Source organism: Tenrec ecaudatus, chromosome 10 (genome assembly GCF_050624435.1).
Source record: "Tenrec ecaudatus isolate mTenEca1 chromosome 10, mTenEca1.hap1, whole genome shotgun sequence".
Lineage (NCBI taxonomy): Eukaryota > Metazoa > Chordata > Mammalia > Afrosoricida > Tenrecidae > Tenrec > Tenrec ecaudatus.
Genome location: NC_134539.1, coordinates 100,505,436 through 100,521,596, shown reverse-complemented (window position 1 = coordinate 100,521,596; position 16,161 = coordinate 100,505,436). Strand labels below are relative to the sequence as shown.

The 16,161-nt window shown below is 40.0% G+C and overlaps 1 protein-coding gene across 1 annotated transcript in view; it reads right to left on the bottom strand.

Annotated features, from left to right (window-relative positions):
• Positions 1-16,161, bottom strand: part of DNAH9 (dynein axonemal heavy chain 9) — a 419,100-nt gene that overhangs the window by 153,623 nt on the left and 249,316 nt on the right. The gene's annotated exons all lie outside the window — the stretch shown is intronic.

Sequence of the window (16,161 nt, the reverse complement as noted above, 5' to 3'; positions counted from 1 at the left end):
AACAGAACAGCAGCAACAACGCAGAACCAACTAAGATTTTGGGGTATGTTTTCTGTATGTGCAATCCAAGATTGGTAAATCTATATAGAGAGTAACTGGATTAGTGGTTTCTTGGGGTGTGGCAGTGGAGGTTGGAGGGAGGGGTGGGGAATAGGGAGCTAATAACAAAGAGTACAAGAGAGAATAAAGGGCCTAAAATTGATTTTGGTGATGACTGTACAACCCTTCTTAATACAATTGAACGATTGAATTGTATGATACATGAATTAGTATGCCAATAAAACTTTTTTTTAAAGTCTCTAGGACGTTAGGGTGGATTACTGTAGTGGTAATTAGGTTAAAAAGTGACACCATGTCATATGAACTCATTTTGAATCGTATATTTGTTCCCGATTCTACTATTGTCTGCTCTCTTGAGTGAGGTTTTTCTGTTTTATCCTGTAGTTTTGAGATGTTTTCTGTTATGCTTCTGTATGAATTTCTGTATATGAAATCCAGGACAGGTGAATCCGTAGATGCAACAAATGGACTATTAATTTCCCAAAGCATGGCGGGGAGGTTGGAAGGAAATGGGAAGTTGACGGCAATGAGTACAAGGAAGAAAAAATGTCCTAAAATTGATTGTGGTGATGATTGTATAACTTTTTTGAGTGTGATTGAAATTTATGATATGTGAGTTATATGTCAATAAAATTGTTAAAAGGAAAAATTAAGAAACTACTGTTGACCAATTTTAAAGTTGCTCTAGTTTTTAATATCATGTTTTCTTTCCAGAAAGGTTTTTCTGTTTTATTTGATTACTTTTAGCCTTTTGACTTTAAATTTTTTTGTCATTTTTGTATGCTTATAGGTATATGAAATCCAGGATGGGTGAGTCTATAGAGCCAGTAACTGGATTAGAAGTTCCTTGGGGATATGGTGGTGGTGGCTGGGGCAAAGGGAGCTAATAGCAAAAAAGGGAAATGTTCTAAAATTTATTGTGGTGATGATTGTACAACACTTTTTATTTGATTGAACTATGGAATTGGATGTTATTTAACATATGACTCAGTAAAATTGTCTATTAAAATGCATTCTTAATTTACATTGTAGTTAAATCTCTAGTCTCCTCAATATGTAAAGAACCTCTTGATAAGTAATGGAAAAGGTCAACAATTTAATGCTAAAATGGTCCAAGTATACAAAATGGGAATTCACACTGCAGGAAATACAATATCTCTTCAACATATGAACAGATGCTTAACTTCACTAGGTATAACAGAGGTCTGCAACAAAACTCTACCTTAACTAATTTTTATTTAACTTTGGCTAAAGTTACTTTTACCAATCTGATTAGAAAGAATTTGAATGTTACGTAGAACATTGTATTTATGAGACACTATGAGAAAGTAAATCCATATGCTTAATCTCAGTGATAAGTAAAAACATTAAAAAATTCTAACATTATGTAACAATAAATATATGAATATATGTTGACTATGTTTGACTAAGCCTGGAAATGTAAAGATAGCTAAATGTCACAAAAGGATGCAAAAATAGTTCACTGCAGTAATGTATAAATGAATTAAAACAATATGAACATCAAAATAGATATATACTATATGTATATATGTGTATATATATATATATATATATATATATATATATACCATATTGAATGAAGGGGGAAGTACAGAGTGGAGACCCAAGGCCCAAGTGTCGGCCACTGGAGATCCCCTCATAGAGGGGTTTAGGAGAGGAGATGGGTTAGTCAGGGTGTGAGGTAGTACTGATGAAGAACACAGCTTTCCCCCAGATCCTGGATGCTTCCTCCCCCCAACTACCATGATCCGAATTCTACCTTGCAGGACTGGATAGGGCAGAGGTTGTACACTGGTGCATATGGGGGCTGGAGACACAGGGAATCCAGGTTGGATGATACCTTCCGGACCAAGGGTGTGAGGGGCATGCTGGGTGAGTGGAGGGTGAGTGGGTTGGAAAGGGGAACTGATTACAAGGATCCACAATTGATGTATGTATATGTATGGATTGTGATAGGAGTTGTATGAGCCCCTAATAAAATGTTTAAAAAATAGATATATACAATTTCTAAAACCTGTTATAAAACCATGAATAAATGAGAATTCTTCAATTCACTAATAGGTATCTATCCCAAACTAACAGCAAAAATATTTATTGATGAACTGATAAATAGTCTCCTTAAGGGCTGATCTCCACAACTGATAGAAAACAACACATCAACAATACAAGAACAAAAACAACAGTCCTATTACAAATTGCACACAGAACAAGAGTAGACACTTCACCGAGGAAGAAAGTTAGGTGGCCACAAACTCACGAGGAAATGCTTGTTATCATCAGCCATTAAATCAAGCCCACTGCTATTGATGTGCTGTGGGAGGACATCAAGACCATCGCTCACAGAGAAAGCGAAAGATCATGAAAGAGACAGGCCAGAAAGAAAAGATCAAAGTGGATGTCAGAAGAGATTCTGAAACTTGCTCTTAATCATAGAGTAGCTAAAGCAAATGGAGGAAAGGCCTAACTCAAAGAGCTTCATAGAAGTTTCAAAGAGCAGCTTGAGAAGACAAAGCCAGAAATTATAATGAAAGGTGCAAAGACCTAGAATTAGAAAACCAAAAGGGAAGAGCATGTTCAGCATATCTTAAAGTTAAAGAAGAGAAAAATGCAAGCCGTGAGTTGCAATCTTGAAATATTCTATGGGAAAACATTGAATGATGCAGGAAGATCAAGAGAAGAAGCAAAGAATACAGAGTCACTGTACCAAAAAGAACTAGTTCCTAGTCCGCCATTTCAGGAGGTAGCATATGAGCACGAACCAATAAGAAGCTCAAGTTGCACTGAATGCATTAGCCCTAAACCAGCCTCTAGGAATTGATGGAATATCAATTGAAATGTTTTAAGAAGCTGATGAAGATCTGGAAGCACTCAATTGTCTGTGCCATGAAATTTGGAAGACAGCTACTTGGCCTAATGACTGTAAGAGATCCATGTTTGTACCCATTCCAAAGAAAGTTTACCCCATAGAATTCTCAAACTATAAAACAATATCACCCAACAATGGCTGCAGCAATGCATTGAGAGTCAACTGTCAGAGGTTCAGGCCAGATTCAGAAAAGGATGTGGAACCAGGATTATCATTATGATGTCGGATGGTTCTTGGCTGAAAGAACAGAATACCAGAAAGATGCTTACGTGTATTTCATTGACTCTGCCAAGGAACAGAATTATGTGGATCATAACAAACTATGGCTAGTCCTGAGAAGAATGGGAATATCAGAATAATTCATTGTGCTCATGCAGAACTTGTACATGGATCAAGAGGCAGTTGTGCAAACAGAACAAAGGAATATTGCAGTTTAAAATCAGGAATGGTATGTGTCATGGTTGTATCCTCTTACCATACTTTTTCAATCTATATATTGTATAAATAATCAGAGAAGCTGGCCTATATGAAGAAGAATGTGGCATCAGAATTGCAGGGAGACTTATTAACAACCTGTGATACGCATGTGACACAACCTTGCTTGATGAAAATAGGAGCCTTTTAGAATGGATTACAATTTAATGTCAAGGAAACCAAAATCCTCACAAATAGACTAAGAGGTAACATCTCAATAAATGGAGAAAATGTCGAAGCTGCCAAGGATTTTGTCTTGCATGAAACCACAATCAATGCTTATGAAAGCGGCAGTCAAGAGATCAAAAGTCACATTACATTAGAAAAATCTGCTATAGAAGAGTAATTGTACCAGACCCAAGCCATGGTATTTTAAATTGCCTCATATACATGTGAGAGGTAGACATCGGAAGGAAAGTAGACATAAGGAAGACTTAAGAATAGTTAAATTTGAATTGTTGTTCTGGAGAATAATATTGAAAATGCCATGGGCTGCTGAAAGGACAAACAAATATGTGTTGGAAGAAGTAAAGCCAGAGTGCTCCTTACACATTTCAGACATGCTGTCAGGAGAAACCAAACCAGAGAGAAGGACATCCTGCCTGATGAGGATTGACACGGGAACAGCAGCAGTGGGCTGGGGCAAGGGACATTTGTGAGGATGGCACAGGACTGTGCAGTATTTTGTTCTCTTATGCATAGGGTTGCTATGGGTTAGATCCAACTCTGTGGCACCTAACAACAGCCTCCATGAGCCAATTCTTAGTCACCGTAATGTTATTTTGGGGTTCTGAGACTAAAATTTTATGAGCGCAGACAACCTCATCTTTTCCTTGAGGAGTAGTTGGTGAGTTTGTACTGTGGATCTTGCCATTAGCAGCCTAATGTTTAATCCACAGTGCCACCATGGATCTTTCATTAGCCTTTGCAAACACTAGCATTAATAGCAAAGATAAAAACTGAGAAAACAATAAATGCTGGTGATGGTGTGAAGAAACTAAAACTCTCATATTCAGCTCAGAGAGCAGTAAAATGCTCCTATCACTATGGAAAATGATATGGTGCTTCCTTAAAATGTTGGAAATCAAAATGCCATTTGAAATCACAATCCTAGAGAAATGAGGATTGCACTAAGAAGAGATATCTTCACACCCATGTTCAGCATAGCATTATTCACAATAGCAAAAATATGGAAAAAGCTAAATGCTCAACAATGAATACACAAACAAACGATGGTCCATGCACACACATTGAAGAATAATGACAAATATGCCAAATAACGTGGACAGATCTAGAGGATATAAATAAACTAAGTGAAATTAGTCAATCACAAATGGACAAATATTGTATGCGACCACTATACAAAGTGAAGAAAAGAATTACATATAGAAAGAAACATTCTTTGAAGGTTTACAGAGGTGGGAGGGGTAGGAAGGGCTTATTACCAGTTAGAGGTTAGACTTGTACTAACTTGGATAACAGAAAAAGCAATAGGATACAGGAAAAGTGGGACTGTGGGAGGAATGTAGGAGTTAAAGGCAACAACTTTTTTGTGTGCATACTATTGCATACTCAATCCTGCAATAATGGTAACAACCACCATCCACAAGGTGATAGACAAATAAACGTGGGGAGGCACATTGAACTATACCCACGAATAGGCATAGCGCTGACCAAGGGTATTTCTTTTTATGTATTCTTTGAGTTTTTTCTTGTTTAGGAAGACAAGCATAGTATTCTTGGGTTTGCGTTGTTTTCCTTCAATTTTTGGAATATGTTACTCCATTCCCTCCTTTTCTTCAACGTATCTGCTGATAGGTCTGAACTTGCTTTTCCCTAGCTGCTCTTATGATCTTCTCCATTTCCTCATGGTTGGACAATTTAACTATTATGTGTCTTGGTGACTTCTTGGGTTTCAGTCTGGCTGGTGGTCTTTCAGCCTCCTGAATGGTTGTCCGATTTTCATTTATTTAACTGGGGAAATTTTCCTCTAAGAATTCCCTTGCTATTTTTGCTGTTGAATTCTTTATTGTGTCTTGTTCAGGTAGTCCAATTAGTCTAATATTGTTTCTCTTCATAGCATGAGACATGGCTCTCAGGTTTTCTTCAGTTTTTCTGATTGTCTTATTTGCTTGCTTTTCCCATTTGTTGAGGCCTTCTTGATTATCCTTTAGGTCACTGGTGCAATTCTCTGCCTCTTCAAGTCTGTTGGCAAAGCCTGTCAATTTGCCATTGTATTTTGTTATTCCATCCCTTAAATCTTTTTTTAAATCATTTTATTAGGGGATCATACAACTCTTATCACAATCCATATATACATCAATTGTGTAAAGCACATTTGTACATTCATTGCCCCCTTAAGTCTTGTATTTCCCTTTGGTGTGTTGTCTTTATCTTTCAACCTTTTTCTGTATTGCTTCCCTCATGTCCTGTATAACTCCAAGCAGCATTCTGAACATTTCTTTCTGTGGCAGGCCAATATATGCTTCTTCTATGCACATCGTTAGATTCATGACTTACTTATTCCAGCATTTTCTTCTGTTTCTCCTGCTTTTTCATTGAGGCTGTTGGAGCTGGTTGCTGTTTACATGTTGCTTTAGAGTAGCCTGGAGCCAGCTTTCAGAGTCAAAGAACACTGGGCTCTCTCTTGGGGGACTCATATGAGTGCTTCTATGAACTACCTGCAGGTAGCTGTACTGGGTGGTGGTGGGGTTGGGATACCACTGTATCTTCCTGTGGTTTCACTCTTACCCTAGCCAACCAGTATTCTGTTATTTGGAATGTAAGTTGGATAGTCTTCTCATGGGACACTGGTTGGGTTGTTGTGGGCCCACAAGGATGTTGTTTCACTGTGACATGTGGTGTTTTTCCCAGCAACCGGAGTGCCGAGGAGGGCGTGTGGGTGTACCTCCTTGGTGTAGAGCACTGTAGCTGGAAGGGAAATTATCCTAGTCAGAGAGATCGCCTTGGAAGTTGGGTTGATGTTCCTGCGGCAGCATGGAGCCCCATCAGTGGTGGGCAATAGTTCCCACCAGTTACTTTTAGGGGTTTAGACTGAAGTTCCCCCAGCCATTTGAAGGGGAGAACCCTAGCCACTTGGTATATGGAGGAGGGCTGGAATGATTTCCCCACCTGCATGTAAAGCCAACAAATGCAGGTGGGAGCTCCCCCAATTGGGCCTTCTGAATTGTCCTAGGTGGAAGGAAGCGGCCTGGAGACTGATAGTGGCTTGTGAACGGAAAGAGAGGGAAAGGAGAAGAGAGAGAAACAAAGGAGAAAACAAATATGGGAGCAAAAATTCCAAGCAGTCTAACACCTAGTCACAAAAAAATGCAAAGACTAAACAAAAGTTAAAAATAGTCACACAAAAAAAGAAAACAACAAAAATGAAAACTGAATCTGCTGACTGTGGCAGGAAAGAGAGAAGAGATAGAAGAAGAGGAAAAATGAAGAAAAAGTGAAAGAAGACCAAAAAGAAAGAAAGCAAAGGAGAGAAAAAAATAAAGAGATAGCTGAGCCCTGTGCCGTGCCATGTGTAGCACTGCCTTTGCCGTGTGCAGCACCGCCATAGGGGGCAGCCTATAGCTCTCCTCACTGGGTAGGCAGATTTGCCCTAGACAAAGTGTAGGGTTCCAGGAACCATCAGTGGCATGTAGAAGGAAAGAGAGGGAGAGGAGAGAAACAGAAAAGTAGAAAGAGAGAGGGAAAAAAGAAAGAAAGAAAAAGAGAAGAGAAAGAAGGGGAAAACCCAACTGTGTTCACTAAGATTGGTTATGATGGTAAAAAGGGAAGAAAGAGAGAAAGAAAAAACAAAGAATAAAGGGATAGCTGATTCCTGATTGTCTGAATGTGGGGTGGGAGGGATTAAAACCCTGCCCCACAATGGCAGGTTGGTGTGCCCTTTTAATGCAGGGACCCAGTGGTGCTAGACAGATTTACCCTAGTTGGCAAGATCACCTCAGAATTCCCACAGAGGTTTCCTCAGCAGCGCAGAGTGCTGTAGAGGGCTGTCACAGCTGTGTGGTGTACTGCACTCCCACAGAGGGCCGGCTAGAGTTCCCCCTGCTATTTGGGTTGAATTGCCCTAGGCAGAGGGCAGTGGCCTGGAAGCCAGCAGTGTCATATGATAAGAGAGGGAGAGAAGAGGAAAAAGAGAGAAAAAGAAGACAAAAGAGAGAGAGAAAAAAACAAAACAAAACTGAGTGCATCGAGACTGATTGTGGTGGGAAAGATAGAAGGGCAGGAGAATAAAGTGAGAAGAAATAGAGTGGTAAGAAAGGAGATAACTGAGGCTTGATCACTTGAACCGTGGGGCTTGAGGGGTTCCAACTCTGCCTCAAGGTAGTGGGTGGTGTGCCCGCTTGATATAGGGTCCCATAGATGCTAGGAGGGATTACCCTCGAAGCCAAGATCACAGCAGCAGCCAGGTGTCAGTTCCCACTCTGGTACTGAGCACTGAAGTTCACTGGTATACCTGCCTTGTGCTGTATGTAGCACTACAGCAGGTGGGGAGCGGGCAGGTGTTCCCTCAGTCCTGTGTAGGTTCCCAGGACAGGCAGGACCTCTCCAGCTATGTGTAGAATCACTGAGAGGGAAGCTGGGCTTATTGTCCTATCTAGACTGCTGGTGCCCTACTAGATCTGAGCATTTAAACATTTTATTTATTTTTACTCCCTCGTCAGCTAGAATAGAATTAAATTGGCTATGTGACTCTGGGCTCTCCATCTGTGCTCAGTTGGAAGCTTAGACTTGCTCCAGCTGGTCTTTGTTATGCTGAAAGACTCCAGGAACTGTAGTTAAGTTCTGGCATTCCCTAGCATGGGCTCCCTTCTTGTGCTGATGTATGTTAAGGGACTCCTTCTGTGTGCTTCCTTCGAGTTGAGCAATGAGCCTGGGATTTACAGTTTTTACCAAGAATATATATTCTATCTCTTTTTTTATATTATGCTATGAGGTGGCCTGATTTGGGGGCTGTCACGTTGACCCCCAGAGGGGGAGATGCAGCTTATCAGGTGGGTTGTTTCCTTCTCGGCCAACTGGAACTGAATTTGCCCTCTGGATCATGACTATCCACCTATTTTCTCCCACACCGTGACCTGTCTCAGATAAATTCCTGCTTTTTCTTCTATTCCAAATTATAGCTATCTGCTGACCCCGTTCCCCAGGCTATGGAGAGCTCTGGTGTAGGGTTCTCCTCATGTCTGGGATTATGTCCTCTAGGGTGTCAGCCTGGGGAAATAGCTATGAGCTGTGAGAAGGTGGAGGTAGCTCTTCAGCTGGAGCCCTTGAGCCTAGCATGCCTAACCTAGAGTGATTTAGTGTGTTCTTGGTTTGCTTTGTGAGAAGAAATCTCTCTCTCTCTCTCTTACACACACACACACACACACACACACACACACACACACACACACACACACACACAGTCAGGACAGATCCTAGTACCCTAGTTCTAATTTCAGGACTCTGCCTCCTAGTCTCCTTCACCTTTTCTCCCAATTTTCTGGCCTGGCAGCAGGAGCTCCAGGCGGGTGAGTCTTAACTAGATGCCATCTTCCCAGCGATCCGGTATTTCTAAATATGTTTTTCTATGTGTTGTAAATGTATCCATGAATATAGCATAGAATTGTGGTGCAGTGATTTAGTTGATGACACTTCTAGCCATAGTCTTTTTAAATCCCACCAAAAGACTTGACGAGACCATGCAGATTGGGCATATTTCCTTTTCCCCTGATGGGTCTAGGTAAAAGACTCTTGGGGAGAAAGCTGACATGATTGTATGATTCAGTTGTCAGTCATTGTTAATAGAGTTAATTGTGATTGTAAAAACTCTGAACTCTGAAATGGGGATTGGACAATTTTGTCATCCTGCTGGGTATAAAACGAGCCATCTCAGCAGCAAGAATCAGAGGATCTCCCTGTCATCAAGAACTAGACTCAGAGTGCTTAGTTTGGGACTCTGAGATCCCTGCATGTGGAATCTTTTCAATCCATGAGAAAGAGAGAGCTATGACACAGGAGAGTGGCAGGAGAACAGAAGCAACAGAAATTTCAGAGCCAGATCATGAAAAAAAGTGATTGGAATACTTGTCCCTAGAGAAAATAAAACTGAACACCTCTGTGCAGGCTCACTTACAAAGTTGGGTACCTCTCGGCATTAAATTAGTAGAGCTAGGAGTGCCGGCACATAGAGCTAGAGCTGAACACATAATGTCTGAGGCTTTTGATGGGGTGTTCTGTCATTTGTACACTTATTGTCAAGACATGACAAAATCTAAATAATTTATACATTATCAAGGGTTCATGGGGGAGAAGGGAGCGGAGAGGGAGAGGGGAAAATGAAGAGCTGATACCAAGGGCTTAAGTGGAGAGCAAATATTTTGAGAATGATGAGGGCAACGAATGTACAAATGTGCTTAACACAATTGATGTATGTATGGATTGTGATAAGAGTTGTATGAGTCCCCAATAAAATGATTTAAAAAAACCAACTCTGTAACATTGGCTTAGCAAGCCAGCAGACAAGAGGCTAAACAGCTGAAAGGCCAAGGACCACAAAGAGGCACACTTGTGGACATGAGTGAACACAAAAACGGCATCCTGAACATTTGTGATCTTGAATTATCAAGCGTTAAGTTTCCTAATAAACCTTATAATCATGAGTGTGGTCTGAGAGTTTTGTGTGGTCATGACAATGAATTATTGAACCTATCAGAAACACAGACAGTGCTGTGGGAGGGAGAAGTTTGGAGTATGAAGGAATGTCTGACCCTTGCTTCATTGACATTGGCTTTTCTATTCTTCTTGTGAACTCTGAGGTGAGACATCAACCAAAAACCATGCAAGCATACCGGGATCAACGTTACAAATACTTCTTAGTGATAATCAAACCCCTGGAGAGAATAAGCAGGAGCACAGTCTCAGAGGACACCAGGGGCAATTGGCACAGCATGCTCCACAAAGGCATCCTACTGAGGTGAATAGCCACTGGGGTCTTAAAGCTTGTGAGTGGCCATCTAAGGTACCACTGTTGGTCTCTCCTCATCAGGCAGAAAGAAGAGGGAAGAAAATCAAAGCTGCTAGGAAACAATTAGTGCAAAAGACTAATGGACCAAGCAAAGCTCAGCCTCCACAATCCTGGAGCCAGAATAACTAGATGGTACTCGATCATCAGGGCTGCTATCTCTCAATGCTGTCACAACAGGAAGTCTTGGATATAATGGGAAAAAAATTAAAAAACAACAACAACTCATGTTTACTGGTCTGCCAGAGACTGAAGGACCCCTAGACTATGGCTCTTGAGCCTGGAAACCAGCTCATCCTCATGGCTCAAGCTTTAGACAGGCTTATATGTTAAACAGACAGGAGACCTGGTAGTGTAGAGGTTACAAGTTGGGTTGCGATCCTCATGGTCAGCAGTTTGAAACCACCAGCAGCAACTTGGTTGAAAGACTGTCAACAGTCTAAGAAACCCACAGGGGGTCACTATTATGAGCCAGCATTGACTTGATGGTAAGATAAGGCGAACAATAATACCTGAAGGGGCAGGGGATACATATGATCCCCTTAGAACAATCCGCCTGCTGGGATCAAAAGTCAAGCATTTTCCCTGGGACCAAGCCCCGCAGGCAGGAAGGTATGAGAAAGAAGGAGGATGTGGGAGGAGTGCTGTCACACTGCAGAGATTGCAATTAATGCCACAAATCAAAACCTGTGAGGGTTATTGAGTGGGAACCTAATTTTCTCTGCATGCTTTCGCTTCAGTCATAATAAAAAGTACAAAATAAAGTATTTTCTTTAGAATCAAGAACAAGACCAACATGCTTGCTATGTTTTCTATTTAACGCGATATGAGAAGTCCTTGGGTGCAAACATCAAGAAAAATAAATAAAATGTAAGGATAGTTAAGACAATAAGAAAAACTATCACTGCCAAAATATTTCATTTCCAAATAAAAAATCTTAGAGAATGTTCACAGAAATAATCAGAGCTCCTAATAATGTTCAATAAAAATCTTGCAAAGTACAAAAACAAGATTCAAAACTAAAAGGCATTTATGTACATCAGCAATAATATTCAAAATATTATCATTTAGAATCCAAACAAAAAACATAAGACTGGGAGCAGTAAATATACAGGACAGATGTGAAAAATCTTAATACTCAAACTACAATATAGTATCTAAGGATGTAAATGGAACCCCGCCAAATTGGATAAGCATATAATGTTCATGACTGAATGGTTCAGAATCACAAAGATACAATTCTAGTAATAATCAAATGGGTTTCCTTTTTGATCCTGACAAGCATGTTCTAAAATGTAGCTGTTAAGGACAAAGGGTAAAGATTGCCATGTCTTTCTGAAAAAAAAAAGGATTTTTACTTCCATAAATCAAGACCCCTTATAAAGCCGTGATGCAGATTGAAGAAATCTGGTGAGAGGATACAAACCAGACACACACCTTTCCTGATTTTAACCATTCCCTTGTTCTGTTTGCACAACTTCCTCTTGATCCCAGTACAAGTTCTGCATGGACACAATGAAGTATTGATATTCCCATTCTTCTCAAGACTACCACACTAGTCTGAGTGGTAGTTACATAATCTGGTGTCAATTTGGGACTTGAGAGGATTAAGAGTACAGGCGTGGAGTCTAGTCTGTCAATTGTGTCACAGCCAATGAGGCTTCTGTGGGTATGGCCTTCCCCTGAGGATTCTGGGAAAATCTCTGGTATTTCCTCCTTGGAGGTGGAACACACTCTCTGTGAGATCTCGTACTGACAAGCCACATGGCGCTATGCCCTGGGAGCTGGAGAAGCCACATGGACCTACCCTGATGCAGCCAGAACCCTGGAACCAGAAAAGCGATGTAGAGATGCCAGGACTCATGCCAGCACTGAGATGCTTACACTGCCACTGGACTCAGAAGACTTCCAACCCACTGGCCTGTGATCTTTTTGCATTCGGTGTCATTGCATGTGTTTCGTGAGTCTGAAGAGGATTTTATAGATTGGTATTGAATATATGGGCTAACATTGGACTTATGGACTTCATCTGGACTGGGATGGGGTTTTCTTAATGTACAATTACCCTTTATATAAAACTCATACACATATGAGTTTGCTTCTCTAGTCTACCCAGATTAATATGGTGCATGATGATTCACACAGTAGAATTCTTTGGCATAGTCAATTAAATACAAGTAAACACCTTTCTAGTATTCTGTGCTTTCAGCCAAGAACCATCTGACATCAGTAATAATAAACCTCGTTCCATGTCCTTTTTTGAATCCAGTCTAACCCTCTGGCGGTTCCCTATCAAAGTACTGCTGCAGCCATAGTTGGATGAGCTTAAGTAAAATTTTACTGGCATGTAATATCAGTGATATTGCTCTATAGTTTGAGCATTCCTTTAAGCTCACCTTTCTTTGGAATGGGTACACATATGGACCTCTTCCACTCAGTTGGCCAAGAAGTTCTCTTCCAAATTTTCTTGCATAGGTAAGTGCCTCCAGTGTGTCATCAGCTTGTTTAATCATATGAGTTGGTACTCCATCAATTCCCGGAGCCTGGATTTGGCTAAAGCTTTCAGTGCAGCTTGAACTTCTTTAGTTCTTACTATTGGTTCTTGCTCACATGCTACCTCGAGAATGTCAACTCGTTCTTTTGCAACCGTGACTGTGTAATCTTACAAATCTTCTTTGATGTTTCTGCATCATTCCATCTTTCCCCCATAGGATCTTTCAAATTCACCACCCCAGGCTTGATTTTTTTTTTAAGTTCTTTCAGTTTAATATATGCTTAGGTGTTCTCCATTTTAGGTTTTCTAACTTTAAGTTGTGCAAATTTCCTTATAATATTTGACTATATCTTCTAAAGCTACCCTTTGAAATTTTCTGTTCTGCTCTTAGACGTCATTTCTTCCATTTGCCTTAGCTAGTCTATGACCACGAGCAACTTTCAAAGTCTCTTCTGATCTCCACTTTGATCTTTCCTTTCTTATCTTTTAAAGCACCTCTTGATTTCCTCATGTATGCCATCCCATAGCTCATCAGGTTTTCTGTTATTAGTGCTTGATACACCACATCTGTTCTTGAGATGTTCTAACAGTTCAGGTGACATATACTCTTAGTTGTATTTTGGCTCCCGTGGATTTGTTTTCATTTGATTCTCCTTCAGCCTGGATTTACAAATGAGCAACTCAGTAGTCTTCCGCCGTCAGACGCTGGCTTGGTTTTAGCTACTGATATTGAGCTTCTCCATTGTCTCATGCCACAGATACAGTCAATTTGATTTCTGCGTATTCCATCTGGAGAAGTCCATATGTATACTGGCCTTTGTGTTGTTGAAAAAGGTATTTGTGATGAAGTACTCTTTTGTATTGCAAAATTCTATCATGTGATCTCCACCTTCATTTCTATCATCTTTAAAGAACCTATTTCCAACTACTATCCCCTTTTGTCTCCAACTTTTGCATTCCAATTGCCAATAATTATCAGGGCATCTTGATTGTATTTTTGATAAATTTCACACTGAGAATGTTGGTAGAATTCCTCAACTTCTTCATACACAATTTTGGAGTTTGATGCATAAATCTGAATTGTAGCTATATCGATTGGATTTTCTTAAAGATGGATAGATCTAGTCCTCTCAGACAGCATTCACCTGCAAGATAGATCTTGAATGATATTTTTTGAAAATTGAGTGCAATGTCACTCCTCTTGATTCTGTCATTCCCAGCATAGTGAACTATATGATTTTCTGATTTCCACTTTAGGTAACACCTAAGGTATTATTTTTTATGCATCCCATTTCATTTTTGATGACTTCCAATTTTACTAGATTTATGTTTGGTACATTCCAGGTTTTGAATGTTAGTAGATTTTTTTGTGGGCAAAAAACAAGTTTTTTTCCTGACCTTGAGTTGTGCCCCATCAGAAAATGAAGATCCTGGAGGCTCCACTCCTGCAGCTCATTGTCAGCTACTCTGAGAAGCAGCCCCTCCTCAGTTATATTTCAAGTGCTTTCTGACCCCAGGGACCTGTCCTCTGGTACAATCTGAGGATGTTCTGCTTTCATCCATTAACCCTTCACTATCTGACAGTGCTTCCATGCTGTGCCTAAGTCTTCCAGTGGCTACTTCTTCTGAAATAGGCAGCTGATTCCTTTTTCATAGTCTCTTTTTATCTAGAAGCTCTGCTGAAACCTGTTCACTTTGGGTGATCTTGATAGCATTTGAAATACCAGTAACATAGCTTCCAGCATCAGAGCAATACACAGGCCACTTCAGTAGGACAAAATGACAGGCAAGCAGTCGGGGTGGAACAAACCCACATAGAAATAGAAAATGGATACTTATAAATCAGCAGGCAAAGGGTGGGCTAATCAATAAATGATGCTAGGTTCATTCAGTACTCATATTAAGAAATAAAATTATATCACTATGCAAAAACAGATTCCAGGTGGATTAAAGACAGAAATGTGAAAAGCAAGAATACTAATAATTAAAAATAAAGAAGTTTTTTTATGGCACCAAGATTGTAGTACCTTTCTGAAACAAGTGTAGAAAGCACAAAGCACAAACCAAATATGAAATCAAAAATTTATGTTTTCAACTTTAAAACTAAATTTTCATGGCAAATGTCAGACATGGCCTTTAAAAAGGTATTTATGACTCACTAATGAACAAAGAATTAGAATCTAGACTATATAAAGAACTTCTACAAATCCTAAGAAAGAGAACTCAATAGAAAAATGATGAATGATAGACAATTCTAGAGTAGGCACTACAAACGCTAAGGCAGAGAACCTAAGAAAAAAGGACTGAATTATATGACTGCACATGTCACACCAAAGAGAACACGAAGAGCCAACAAAGACTCAAAAAGTTTTTTATTAGTAAAAAGGGAAAGGAAAACAATAAAATTTGATTTCCCACTTAACTGGCAAAAAGTAATACTCAAATCTTAGATAACAATAAGTGTTGGTAAGGTTAGGAAAAAACCAGGATTCACTATGAGCCGTGATATGTGAATTATATGAAATGCATATATGTGAATGATATGTGATTTCACCGCTAGGTGAGCACTGAACAGCTCTCTCTGATTTAATGCACCCAGTGGAATCATCTAGAAAAGTTCTCTCCAGTCACAGTGAATTTTTTTGTAAAAACGATTTTGCTCAAACCTCATTTTTTTGTGATGGGATATTTAAGAGAACAGCATATGGCTGTGAAATTTTGTTTCCTGCTCAGGAAAAATGCTGCAGAAACTGTTGTGGTGTTGAACACAGCTTACAGGGACACCGTTGTGGGAAAACCTAAAGTAAAAGCCTGGTTTTCTCATTTCAAAAGAGGTGAAATGTTAATTGATGACAAACCTTGCTCAGGAAGTCTGTCATCTTTCCGAATGGATGACAATATGGACCAAATGCACTTGTGCTCAAAGACTGACGAGGGACCACAGGAAAGACGGGGAAGTTATCTGGATTATCTTAGAGCTCAGTTCAGCAAATTTTCATGGAAGATTTGGGAATGAAAAGAGTCACTGCTAAATTTGTGCCTCGCGTTCTGACTGACCAGGAAAAAGAGCACTGAGTGGAAACAGTTCCAAAGTGACCCAGACTTTTCTCCCAAGGTCATTACTGGTGACTGGACATGGTGTTATTCTTCTGACCCTGAAAGCAAACATCAACCAAGCCAGTGGAAGACGCCATGGTAACCTTGCTCAAAAAAAGCTTGTCAAGT